At 35.7% G+C, this 10,526-nt stretch overlaps 1 long non-coding RNA gene across 1 annotated transcript; it reads left to right on the top strand.

Annotated features, from left to right (window-relative positions):
- Nucleotides 1-1,819: 1,819 nt before the first annotated feature.
- LOC126975537 (uncharacterized) lies at nucleotides 1,820-10,003 on the top strand. Its single transcript, XR_007731749.1, has 3 exons — nucleotides 1,820-1,930; nucleotides 4,157-4,288; nucleotides 9,870-10,003. It is a non-coding gene; the product is annotated as an uncharacterized LOC126975537 (long non-coding RNA).
- Nucleotides 10,004-10,526: the final 523 nt, after the last annotated feature.

The raw sequence follows: 10,526 nt of genomic DNA, 5'->3' as shown, positions 1-10,526 counted from the left end.
AAGTTATTTCTATATTCAGCTTACTTTGGTGCAGGTCAAGCCTTGACTAGGTATCTAGCCTTGGGGTTGGATAAGCCTTTCTTACTTTAAACCTCAGAAGACTCAACTACTCAAACCCATTTTTGCCGTATTACCATTTGCGCCATCATGCAGACACTAAAAGGCCAAATGGCTTCGGAAAAACTGTGAGTCATCAAACGATTTAGATGTTTAAACCATACTTCAAGCCGGCTCACGATGTAGCAGTCTATAGGTATATAGATGCTTGTCCTGCTTCATACAGATTGCTCTTATTTTTGGTCTTTTGAACCCCAGTATCAGCTCAAACCATTTGGCAAAGTCAAACGCAGGGCTGTTTGAATCGCCGAGGATCCTCTGTGTACGGACTGATTACTTGGCGTTGCGTCATTTTGTGTGTTCTACCGCATTTATCCCAAGATTTCTTTAATCCCTACCTCCAAATCCCTTTATGACACCTTTCACTAGAAACCTAGATATCATCATCATCATTTGGTTGCGTCATCCGTGGGTGAGAGAAGAGAGAGAGAGTTTTAACAAAGCGGTTTTCAAGGAACTATTCCTATCTTTTCTTTCTTGAGTTTTCTCCTGTGATGCCCTGGTATTACCACAAAGCGTGAGCGGGGTTGATCACCAAATTACCTAAACTCTCGCTTTTCCACCTATTCCATTAAATTATTAGGAACCTTTTTGAGTACTTTAACCTAGACGATTCATTCAAAGACTTAATAGAAAAAAGTAAATTTAAAAGTACGCTGCAAAATAAATTTAAACGTAACAAAGGATTTGCATCGCTCGGTGATTATTCAGACGGATGTAATTTTGTCGAAATCTAGGTTCAGTTTAAATTATTTAGCTGCGATTCGAGCGACTTCTAAACAATATGAGATATATAATAATATTATGTTTATTGTTGTACTTTTACGCTACAAGCCCAGTCAAAACAGCGTCATTTGTAAGTTTTATTAATTTAATTTATTTGTTAATAACCTATAGCCTATTTATTCTAGTGAGCAATAATTGTATTTTGGTATCATGGCAAAAATGGTCCTAGCAATTTTAACGATGTTTACTTTACGGGTTTTTATGGGAGCGATAAACCAACTTATATAACAGCGAGCAGGGATACTTAAGTATTAGTTAAAATTAGTTATCACGGGTATTTTCCCTAGGATCAGTGCCGGATTAAGCAAGCGCCGGGCCAGTAGCAAATTCTTTCAAAGAGTCCTTGATCTATATGGGAAATAGGCAGATACCGAGTGTCTGACGTGAATTGTCTTAGTAGGAAAAGTTGTAACATTTCACGTTTTGTGTCTTAAGATTTGATCAAGCAGAGATGTGTTGGGTTTAGATATGTGGGGCTTCCTTTCGCGCGGGGCCAGTAGCAATTGCTCCTCTGCCTACGTGGGTAATCCGGCACTGCCTCGGATTAGCGATCAAGCTCATAGAACCGCAATAGCGGTTCCTAGTGATTTAGTACATACACCGCTATTAATTTATTAATTTATATTACAAAGATTTGAGAGTTAGTAGGTAAATCAGTGATAATTATATCACACCAAGTGATAATTATATCATATTTAAATATCATATGAATAAAAAACAAAGTAACAAATAACAAAGTCTAGCATTCAAATGCATGCAATAGACATGGCTACAGACACTTAGCAGGGACTAAGTGAGTTGCCTACAGCTAGTCAAATTTTGCTGGCTTATTTAGTTTGTAGTACATAATATTACCTCGAGGTATTTTTTACAGAAACCTCCGAAACAGGAGCGAGCCACAATCGACTACGTGAACCCGAAGTATTTGTCTCACGCACACATTCTCACTGTGAGGAAAAGCAGAGACTCGGCATACACTTCAACGATCACTATGACTACCCTGAAAACCTTCGGGAACAATGTAACGGTAAGAAGTCAACGCCAGGTTAAAGGTGATCGGGTGCCTTATATCAATGATGGAGGGGTAATCAAGAATCACCGGTACAAGAATGCCCTTTGATCTTGTTAAGATCGCCGGAATACCCAATATGAGGGTAGCGCAGGACCGATCGTCGTGGAGATCTTTGAGGGGAGGCCTTTGTCGTGTAGTGGACGATTTCCGGCTGAAATGATGAATCACCTGCCCTCAAGTGAGCAACTCATTTTTGATGAGTTCCATAAACGAGTCAATAAAGTTTGAGCGTTTGAGATTGTGGCACATTTTAATTAATTCGATTCATAACCAATTTTAATAGCACTCATCAAGGATTTTTATGGTTAAACTCATTTGAATCCAGCTAAGACAAATTTTCGTCCTTCAGTTCAGAACCCTGAGATGAACAGTGTTTCTGATCTGTTAGCTCTTGGATTTCTGATATTGACATTGAGATACTTTGATGCTGTCCTTCACGTGCCAGAAGTCGTAGTGCTGACAGTCTTCAAAGTTGTAAAGTGTAGTTAAAAGTCGCTGGATGCGAATGGTGCTTGTAGCAGACTTGTGCGAACGTATTTCATTCTTTCATAGTTAGTAGTCGTCGTTTCAGTAGTCAGATAAAAATAATGCAGTCATATAGTAAAGGTCCTGGGGTGTATCTCGAAAGACGCGGGTTCATTGCGTTTTGGTACATCAATTAATTTGTGTTTTTGGTAATAAATACTCTGAAAAGTTGCTCTTTAAACGAAGAGCAGACAAGAATACCGAGCAAAACAATCACATTAACTTAGCATAGGATCGCTGAATTCACAAAGTAGGGAAACGGAAAGGACTTCATGTCCTAAGACCTAAGCGATTGCAGCGGGCTCTACACTAATAGAAGCAAACACCTAGGAGGACATGATTTCAGGGACATTATTAGGTTCATAGAAGTAAGAGGTTAAGAGGAGATGCTGTAACATGATGGATAAAAGTCACAATAGATACAATTCTTAATACATTAATACACTGATGAAGGATATCACTCGATTTCAATTAAAGGAGGATGGCGAGAATGCATGTATTTTGGGACCCACTGAAAAAAGTGGCGTACATCATAGAAACTTATTAATAATTGTAGAACGTAACAAAACTAAGAAAAAAGCAAATCGTAAGTAAGTCTAAAAAAGTGGAAGAAAAAGATATACCTAAAAGTAAAATATAATCTAAAATTATTAATCAATACCTGTTGTTCAATCAATAATTTGTATCTTATGTCTATGCCTAATTACTGTCTGCTTAAAGATAATATAATATATAATATTATGTGGAAGGTTGACCAGCGTCTAATAATTGAGGATTCACAATTTATTCTTTTTTCCAGCAGGTATCGAATCTTTTAAAGATACTTACCTACTGCTTTTAGTATCAAAAACGATAATAATCTTATTGAATCTTATTGTAATTCACAATTATTGTGAATTACTACTGAATTATTTGAGTAGGTAGTTTGATGGTGTCGGAACATCCATATAAAAAATGACATGTCATGTCAGAAAATGTAGATGTCAATAATCAATTGCGCAAAACGTTCCTATAGCGCAAGATGACCTGTTTTTTAATTAATTATAATAATTTATATCTTAGCGCCTCAGCAATTTTTGTATAAACATCTTATAAACTTATGTTTATAATTAACATAAACTTGTACTTGTACGATGCTTCCTTAATTTTTAAATTATATGGGTCCTTTCTCGCCATCCTCCTTTATATGCGTGAACTTGAAGATCGAAAGAAGAAACTATAAATAATTACTATTTATTCAAAACAAAGCATTAATTATAACTTATATTTACTATACTTGACACGATAACATGAAGTTAAAACGTACTGTGAGGAAGTGTACCGATAATACTGGCAGCGTTGGATAGCTAGGCTGATCTGTTGACCGAAATAGCTGCCAGCGCTAGGAATCCCAGTAGCCGTATTAAGGCGAGAAGATAGTACTTCGAATATCTTCCGCGCCTGTGTATCACGCGCCAAGTGTGTTGGACAAACGGCATAAAGATGTAAGTCTCACTTTGACCGATATATTTGCTGTCTTTGGCAGTCAAAGCAGCAGACCCAGCACCAAATGCAGAGTAACTTGATAAGTATAACATAAGTATTGTATAAGTTTATATATAATAATAATATAACCAAAACTTACTTGTTTTTATTAAGAAAACTTTTATATTTCAGGCAACGTTTGGGTTTACATTTCAAAACCAAAATCTTTCGATTACGCGTAAATTGTGTGATTTTTATAAGTACTCCTGGTTCCAGACCTTCTTGGATCGCCACGGCAACATCACATCCTGTCCACTCGTTCCGGTAATTAAGATTATATTGTAAGATTATCAGTATTTATTTATTTATTCAAACAAAATAATTCTTATAACTATAGAAACAATATTATGACTACATAAAATTAAAACTTTCTTTACGTGGAAGCGTACCAGTATTCTACTGGCAGCATTTTTCTGGCAAATATATAACTTTGACTTTGCCCTTCTGGCCCACTATCCCAACATATGGAGACGTTCGAGCAACTAGCTGGTGGCAGCAGAGGGGACCACTGACCGGTCCCTCGATGATCTCTGACATCTGGGTGAAGCCATACCCACGCTATGCTCCTCAAGCATTTGATAAGCTTAATCTCCTCCTGCAGAATGATAAGATCTTTTATCCGGCTGGGTCACATATGTGGTCATATGTAACGGGTGCCGTTATGCACAATCGAATCAAACTTTCATTATCCATAACCCGTAGTTTTCCTTGTATATAACATAAAATCTCATTTGACTCGACAGCCACAAGTAAGTCATGTACTCGCTCATCAGCTCCTAAGCACAACCGGATTAGGTCACGCGCGACGACTGACTGATAATAATATTTTCATTGCTAGTATTTATTACCTTCTTTATTACAATATTCTTTCTACAAAAGTTTCTTTCTAGCCCGCGGTAATAAGTTCTAATAAGAATACCTAAGGATTTTTATTTTTATTACGTTGTCATGCTTATAAAAAGTTGTAATTAATTTATAAAATTGTTTTCTTATATTAAATAATGGTGAATGCACTGATTTGCTCATAGTCTACTGCTGATACTCTGCTCTATCTCATATAACAGGTTATGGGCCCAGAAACGGGAATAAAAGAGAAAAATGAGTAATCACGTGCACATAGAACAATTGAAAAGAGAAAACTACGATACATGGAAGATCCATGCAAAAGCCGTACTATTAAAAATTGGCCTTTGGAGCTATGTTTCAAATAAAATTAAGAGATCAACGCGAGAAGGTGATGCATTGAATGACTATATGGAAAAAGATGAGTTAGCATTAGCCGAGCTATTTCTCATAATATCACCGGGCGAATTAAAACAAGTTAAAGATTGTCAAACAAGTAAAGATGTCTGGGATACGCTAGAAAGCATATATTATAGCAAAGGTCCTGCAAGAAAAGCAAGCCTATTAAAAGAGTTGATATTGAAGAAGATGAAAGATGGTGATAATATTGTCAATCACTTGAATAAATTTATGGATATCGTCGATAAACTAGCAGATATGGACATACCAATTAATAAAGATCTTCTTAGTATTATGATGCTTTACAGCTTACCTCAATCTTTTGAAAATTTTAGAATTGCAATAGAATCCAGGGATGATATACCAGATCCAGACAACTTGAAAATAAAGATAATTGAAGAAGCTGAGGCAAGAAAAAATATAGCTAGTACAAGTGAACAAAACTCTGAACAAGAGGCGCTGTATAGTAGACAACGTGGCAAAAATAAAAACTTTATTGTTAAATGTTTTAAATGCAAAAAGAAAGGACACAAAGCTCATGAATGCTGGTCAAAAGTGGACCGAGTTAATAAAAATAATGCAAGTCTATGTTGCTTAGAAGAAACATGCCTAAATAATAAAAAAATAAAGAAAAAATTAAGAAATGGTGTCTTGACAGCGGATGTACGTCACATATGAGTCACGAATTGAAAAAATTCATTAATATGGACAAAGCTGATAACAAAACGTTAAGGTTAGCATCAGAAAACTGTCTTGCACAAATCGAAGGACGAGGTCCAGCAAAACTTTACACCTATAAAATATCAAATCTGAAACTAACTGAAGCCTTGTACGTACCATCGCTGACTACAAATCTAATGTCAGTTGGAAAAATAACATACAAAGGTGGAACAGTTTTATTTAAACAAAAAAATGCTATCGTGATGCGAAACAATAAAATTCTGTTAAAAGCAGAGAGACATTCAGACGGTTTGTACTACGTTAAAGAAAACATAGAAGAGAAAGCTAATTACTGCGAAGCAAGCAAAATGCAGCAATGGCATAGAAAGTTAGCACATCTAAATGAAGGACAAATGAGAATAGCACTTGATAAGAAAATTATGGAAGGCTTAGAATTCAATAAAAGTGACACAGTTAAAGACTGTGAAGTCTGTGCTAAAGGCAAAGCAACAAAACTACCGTTTAATGCACCTAAAAATGAGCAACGTACAAATTAAAGATTAGAAATTGTGCATACTGATGTATGTGGTCCCATGAGGTAGCCATCGAAAGGGGGTTCCAAATACTTCATCACATTTACAGATGATTATTCAAGATATACAAGAGTATATACAATGAAAACTAAGGATGAAACTCTATCAAAATTTAAGGAATTCAAAAATGAGGCTGAAAGATTTACCTAAAAGAAGATAGTATGCTTACAAAGTGACAATGGGACAGAATATATTAACAATAATTTTGACAAATATTTGAAGGAGAATGGCATCAAAAGGAGACTTTCCGCACCATACACGCCAGAACAGAATGGCTTAGCAGAAAGAAAAAATAGGACATTGCTTGATAAAGCTAGATGTATGATGATAGACACCAATATGAAAGAAGGTTTTTGGGCTGAAGCTATTAATACAACTAACTACTTGGCAAACCGTAGTCCTTGCACAAGTATTGATAACGCGACTCCATTTGAAAAATGGGTAAAGAGAGTTCCGTCAGTAAGACATTTTCACATATTCGGAACTAAGGCGTTTGTACATAAAAATGGAAAGAAAAATGGAAAATTTGAAGCCAGAGCGACACCTGGAATTTTTGTAGGATATTCGGAAAATCACAAGGCATACCGGATTTTCAACCCAAAAACAGGCCAGGTAATGATTAGCAGAGATGTCAAAATACTGGACAAAATGTTTTATGAAAACGAGATCAAAGGAGAACAAAAACAAGATGTAGTCAATAAAAAGGAAATAGAAATTATATTTTCTCCTAAAAAAGAAAATGTAGAAGATAATAAAGATTTGAAAGAACATGAAATTGATGAAACTGACCAGGAATTGAACAATGATGAAATATTTGTTGACGCAAATACAGAAACAGATGAAATATATCCGACTAGTTCTACTGATAAAAGACAGAGAAAACCACCAGCATGGCATCAAGATTATGAGATGGATGCTGAATAATCATTCCTCTGTGAAATAGACGAGAACATGGATGAATGGGAAGATGCAATAATAAGCGAGATTGAATCTCATCTTAAAAAATAATACTATGAAAATTGTACACAGGAACGAAAGCAAAAATTTGATTGATAGTAAAATGATTTTAAAATACAAATATAATGCAATGGGAGAAATAGATAGACGAAAAGCACGACTTGTGGCGCGTGGGTTTAATCAGAAAGAAGGAATTGATTACACTGAAACATTTGCACCTGTTGCAAAAATGAGTACTCTTAGAATACTTATTGCACATGCAATTGAAAATAAATTTAAGTTATCCCAACTAGACATGTGTACTGCATTTTTAAACGGCGATTTAGATGAATAAAATTTATATGAAGAAGCCGTAAAATCTGGATAAATATTTAAAATACATATTTACACATGGAAAAGACATAGAGTTGATTAAAAAAGCAAAAGAAATGCTTTTAGATATAAATAGACATAAAAATAATGGGATATGTCAACTAAACAAAGCCATATATGGTTTGAAACAAGAAGGAAGACAATGGTTCTTAAAGTTACATGAGAAATTGTTTTTGGATTGGATTTAAGAATTCTTCCGCGGATCCTTGCTTGTATATATTAGAAAAAGGAGGAGAAAAGCTGTTTGCAAACATTTATGTGGATGACTTAATACTAGCATATAAATCAGAAATGTTGTTACGAGAAGTCAAAACAAAACTGCAAAAAGTTTTTGAGTTACGAGATATGGGTTCACTCCATCATTGCCTGGGCATACAATTCACCCATGTAGGGGGAGAAAACATTGTCACAGGAGAATTATATTGAAAATTTAATAAATAAGTTCAACATGGCTGAATGTAAGCCAGTGGCAACGCCCATGGAGACTGGTCTGAAACTGGAGAAGGGTAATGGACTCACAGAGATGGAGAATATACCATACCAAATGTTAATTGGATCTCTAATGTACCTCGCTGTAGCCACAAGACCAGATATAATGTTTGCTGTTAGTTATTTGAGCCAATATAATACATGTTTTGATAATACACATTGGCAAGCTGCAAAAAGGGTGATTCGTTATTTAAAAGGAACGAAGAATGTAACCATCAGATATAAACAATCAGGAATGGCACTAACAGGCATGGCTGACGCTGACTGGGCGGCATGTACCGTTGACCGTCGTTCATATACCGGTTATATTTTTAAGTATGGTGGTGGCCTTATCAGTTATGCATCAAAGAAACAAAGAACAGTGGCTTTGTCAACAGCAGAAGCCGAATATATGGCGATGACAGAAGCAACGAAGGAAGCTTTACACTTGAAATATCTGTTGGAAGATATTGGAGTTTTTCAACAAACTGTTACGATCTATAATGATAATTTGGCTGCACAGATGTTAGCAAACAATCAAATGACTAGTAAGAGATGGAAACATATCAGCATAAAGGAACATTTTATACGGGATTGTGTCCAGAAGAAATTAGTGACCATCCGTTACAAGGACACAAAGCATATAGTGGCAGACCTTTTTACAAAGGCATTACCACAACCAAGATTGTTAAAGCTTTTAAAGATGATAGGCGTCACTCAGACCTGAAGGTCATCGTGAGGGGGAGTATCATAGAGGTCTTACTCATAGAAGAAGAAATTAGTGACTTTTGGTTACTATGACTACAAAGCAGTTATTACGTTGTCATGCTTATAAAAAGTTGTAATTAATTTATAAAATTGTTTTCTTATATTAAATAATGGTGAATGCACTGATTTGCTCATAGTCTACTGCTGATACTCTGCTCTATCTCATATAACATTACGCCAAAGAAGTATTTGCGATAATCATCGGCCTATCATGCAATTGTATGGTGGGGTTATGATGCATATCGGGTCTATTTATCCTTAAACTCAAAAAATCTTTACACAATAAGGCTTATTACATTTTTCATTTTTGAATTTGAACATAAAAGAAAATCCCCCTTTTTTATGGAGGAGAAATGAGCGTACGGGTCACCTGATGTTAAGTGGTCACCGCCGCTTACGTTATCTTGCAACACCAGAGTAATCACAGGAGCGTTATCAGGCTTTTTGAAAGGTGTTCGCCCTTATTTCGAAGGTATCCATATCGTATCGGCCTGGAAACACTGCATAACGAAGCTCATTCCACAGCTTGGTTGTACGTTCCTTGAAAACTGCACTGTGGAGGAACGCCACACATACAAATGGTGGGGATGATATCCTACTTAATGGCGTGTCGGGCGAAGGTGGAACTTGGCGGAAGAATAAAATTAAATAAAAAAGCCTTTTATTTTACACTTATGATGAACTAATGTATTTCCATATCATTATTCATCGAGTATCAAATTGAGTAGGTAATATGGTCCTATAAATGTTTGTATATTTTATACCAAACTATTTCATAATTCCAGGGTACATATGCACTAATGAACTTTGAGATACCTCCAAGAGACTTCCCAATTCCAGTTCCCGAGGGAGTCAGTAAAGGTCATGCCTACTTCTTAACCGGTAAAGAATTAATTGGAAGTGGCACTATAATATTACGTGATAAAATCTAATAATTTTACTTCTTTGACTAAATAATGTTTTATTGATTTGTAAATAAAGATATATTTATATATACAGATATTCTTTTTTCCTGAAATATCAGTTACTTGCAAATTCCTAGTCAACAGCGCAAAGATAACATATTTCCTAGCTATAAAGATAAGATATTGTACTGAATATAATATCTACAAAGATTAATAAAATATATGAGTTTTATATTATGAAGGTTCCTTTTTTTAAGGAATAGTCTCATAAAACAAACGATAACGTACGAGTAGAGAACGTATGGGTTCGTGATGATAAAAAACCCAGTCTACCCATGTGATATATCCTGGAAATACCGCGGTGCGTAGTAACTGATACAATCTCAACTTCCTGTCTTGTTCACCCGTGTGTTCCATGTGATGCGGGTGTTCGTTGGCCCTACATATCAGACCAGGCAGTGGTCGGACGCCCAAGAGGAGAATAGTCTACAGAGACCAGGTAATAGCACTCGTGGACACGTCTCGGAGCCGTATACT

This window comes from Leptidea sinapis, chromosome 36 (genome assembly GCF_905404315.1).
Source record: "Leptidea sinapis chromosome 36, ilLepSina1.1, whole genome shotgun sequence".
NCBI classification, from domain to species: domain Eukaryota; kingdom Metazoa; phylum Arthropoda; class Insecta; order Lepidoptera; family Pieridae; genus Leptidea; species Leptidea sinapis.
Note: the sequence above shows the minus strand (reverse complement) of the source record. Positions and strands in the feature narration are given on the sequence as shown.